The sequence below is a fragment of the Octopus sinensis genome, linkage group LG11 (genome assembly GCF_006345805.1).
Source record: "Octopus sinensis linkage group LG11, ASM634580v1, whole genome shotgun sequence".
In the NCBI taxonomy this organism is placed as follows: domain Eukaryota; kingdom Metazoa; phylum Mollusca; class Cephalopoda; order Octopoda; family Octopodidae; genus Octopus; species Octopus sinensis.
In genome coordinates, this window is record NC_043007.1 from 59,655,290 (window position 1) to 59,658,669 (window position 3,380).

Consider the following 3,380-nt stretch of genomic DNA (forward strand, 5'->3'; position numbering starts at 1 on the left):
ATAGATAGATAGATAGATAGATAGATAGATAGATAGATAGATAGATAGATAGATAGATTGATAGATTGATTGATAGATAGATAGGTAGGTAGGTAGGTAGGTAGGTAGGTAGGTAGGTAGGGAGATAGATAGATAGATAGATAGATAGATAGATAGATAGATAGATAGATAGATAGATAGATAGATAGATAGATAGATAGATAGATAGATAGAACTAAATCTAGGTCAGTTTATAGTCTTTCTAGTGCCTCTGAGATTGTTAAATAAAGTGCTAGGTAAATATTAAGATGGGCTAACACATAGACAAATGGATGGAATGACTAGGTAATGAGATATAATGGGAAGTATAACAAGCATATTCTTCTATTCTTTTACTTATTTCAGTCATCTAAAATTGGAACGATACAGAGAAGATTAGCATAGACCCTGCGCAAGGATGACACGCAAATTCGTGAAGCGCTCCATATTTTTTTTAAGGCGGCGAGCTGGCAGAGACGTTAGCACGCCGGGCGAAATGCGTAGCCGTATTTCGCCTGCCGTTACGTTCTGAGTTCAAATTACGCCGAGGTCGACTTTGCCTTTCATCCTTTCGGGCTCGATTAAATAAGTACCAGTTACGCACTGGAGTCAATGTAATCGACTTAATCCGTTTGTTTGTCCCCTCTGTGTTTAGCCCCCTGTGGGGTCCAAGGTGCCGCGCAGTGGGGCGGAGCCCAGAACCATGTGGTTGGTAAACAAGCTACTTACCACATAGTTACTCCTGCGCCTATCGATAACTAAATTGATATAGACAGGTAAATAGACAAAGAGGTGGGAAATAGCGATAGAAAGATATATATATATATATATATGTATGTGTGTGTGTGTGTATGTGTGTGTGTGTGTGTATGCGTGTGTATAGATAGATAGATAGATAGATTGATAAATGAATAGATTGAGTGAAAGCTAAAGTGATCGATTGATATATCGATAAATTAATTGATAGATAGATAGATAAAAAAGAGGGAGAGAGACACAGGTAAAGAGAGAGAGAGAGATGGACAGAGACAGGATGATGTTGAATAGTGGAATATAAATTACTGACTCTAAGTAAAAGCAAATCTTAGTTTGAAAGCTTTTATCACTCATTAAATTGTAAATGACCAGCAAGTCAACAAACCATCGAACTTATTTTTTGCGTTGACGTCATTCAGACAGAAAAAGTGTTTGTGTGGAGAGAGGGACAATGCTAATTAATTCACGTGAAAGTGTTTTGTTCATTGTATATTTTTTGTTAACTGCTGCAGTAAAGCTGTGTGTATCCCAATGCAGGTGGTCTTGAGTAAAACCAGGCAATTATAATAGAATGGTTCTCTTAATATTATGGTTTTCATTATAATTCGTTTGAAGATAGAATCGTTAGGGCGTCGAGCGGAAAATCTGGTAGTTATTATTTAGATTACTTTATCCCTTGTGTTCACATTACACTTTTATTATTCCGGGGTTTATAAAATTAATACTGAGGTTAATGAAACTGACTACAGTTGTCCTTGTTGGTAAAGCTAGAGCAAATATGCAGAGTGAATATAATCAACTATAGCCCCGCCCTCTTCTTCACTTAAAACGTGTCGTGTTGCACCTATGTCAGAAATTATGTAATTATGTAGATGGCAGAATCAATAGAACGCTCTACAATATTTACGTTGTTTTACACTTTAATTTCCAATCTCAGTGAGATCGATTTGCATTTCAAACTGCTGGAATCGGCAAAATAGCACCAGTAAGCTATTGGGGGGTCTGATGACATAAGCGGTATAATGTGCTATTCTTAGTCATTGGAACTATGATCTGATACTTCACTGGTTCTTGCCTCTCACTCGTAGAAGGTAACTGGAGAAAGCCTGGTGCGGTAGCAGAGTGGGTTTCCAATATCGTCTGCAGGTTCAACAGCTAGAGCAGGACTGGGACGGGTAAGCTTGAAGAATTAATCGAGGTTTCAGTTTTTTGGCTTTTCTAACTTGTTTCAATCGTGAGACTGCGGTCATACTGGGGCACCGCCTTGAAGAAGTTTTAGTCGAATGTGTCGACCCTAGTACTTTAGTTTTCAAAGACTGGTACCTATTCTATCGGTTTGTTGTACCTAAACGCTAAGTTACGGGGATATAAACACACCAGTACCGGTTGTCTCAACGGAGTACGTTTTAACGAGGGTGCTCTGTATAGACCCAGGAACAGAGAGAGCAGGCGATGTAAGTGCACCCCCTAATTTTTTTTCTTTTTTGCGGTGGTTTGGCAATGGAAACGCTTTGAACACTCAGGGTTGGACCTGGGTTTGCACCCCTTCCTAGGCAAATTTTGTTCCCGCACTTATGGTACCCTGTATTTTTTATACTGATCTATCATGAGCAGGGACTGAACTGAAACGCAAACTAGGGGTGCAAAATCTCTCGCGACCCCCTTCATCCATGATACAATACCATATTAGAAATTGAAACTTAAACTGCTCATTTTATTTGTTTACTTTTTTAATTATTTCTTTATTTCTTTCTATATTTACTTATTTGTTTGTTTATTTATTAATTCGAAAACTCGATGAAGTATACCGCCAACGTACTTTCATTCTTTCTCAAAGCAATGTTACCATTGTTTATATTTGTGGGTTACAGAGGTCTGTTGTAAAACATGTTATATAAAACGAGTTATACACAATAGAAGAATAGGGTTGACGCTGACACACCACCACCGCCACTAACACCACCGCCACCACCCCACCACCACCACCACCACCACCAACAACAACAACAACAACAACAACACTACCAGCAATAATACCAGACCAACAGCAAAAGCAACAACAGCATCAGCGCCAAAACTTCCACCTTCATAACAAGCGCCAGTAACACTGCCATCCACAAGCAGAACCACTACCTCAACACCATCATCACCACCATCACCATCACCACAAGCATAGCTAGCACTAGCAGCAGCAGGACCACTACTGTCATCCTCAACATCAGCGACATCATCACCATCGCCAACACCTACAGTTGCGGCCAAAATGTTCAGAACGGCATTGTTTTCGTTAGAAAAGTAGGTATAAGTTTTTATTAAAGTTGTTTTATATTCTATAATTTTCACAGACAATAAATACAATATTAATTGGTATTGTCTAAGATTTTGGTGTAATTTGAGTGGATAATACAAAAGTTATGGATGATTTAGTGATTTACTGCAAAACCCATGGTGGCCAAAATGATCAGAACACGGTTGAAAAAATAACAAAATAATCAAAAAGTGACAGAGAATGCTGGAATTATTTCATATTTAGTGTGAAGCCCTTTAGCTTCAATCAAAGTTTGACATTTTCGATTGCATGGGGAAATTAAATTTTCAATTTCTTG

The 3,380-nt window shown here is 38.4% G+C and overlaps 1 pseudogene; it reads left to right on the forward strand.

Annotated features, from left to right (window-relative positions):
* Positions 1-371: 371 nt before the first annotated feature.
* Positions 372-471, forward strand: LOC115217711 (annotated as a pseudogene).
* The last annotated feature ends 2,909 nt before the right edge of the window (positions 472-3,380 follow it).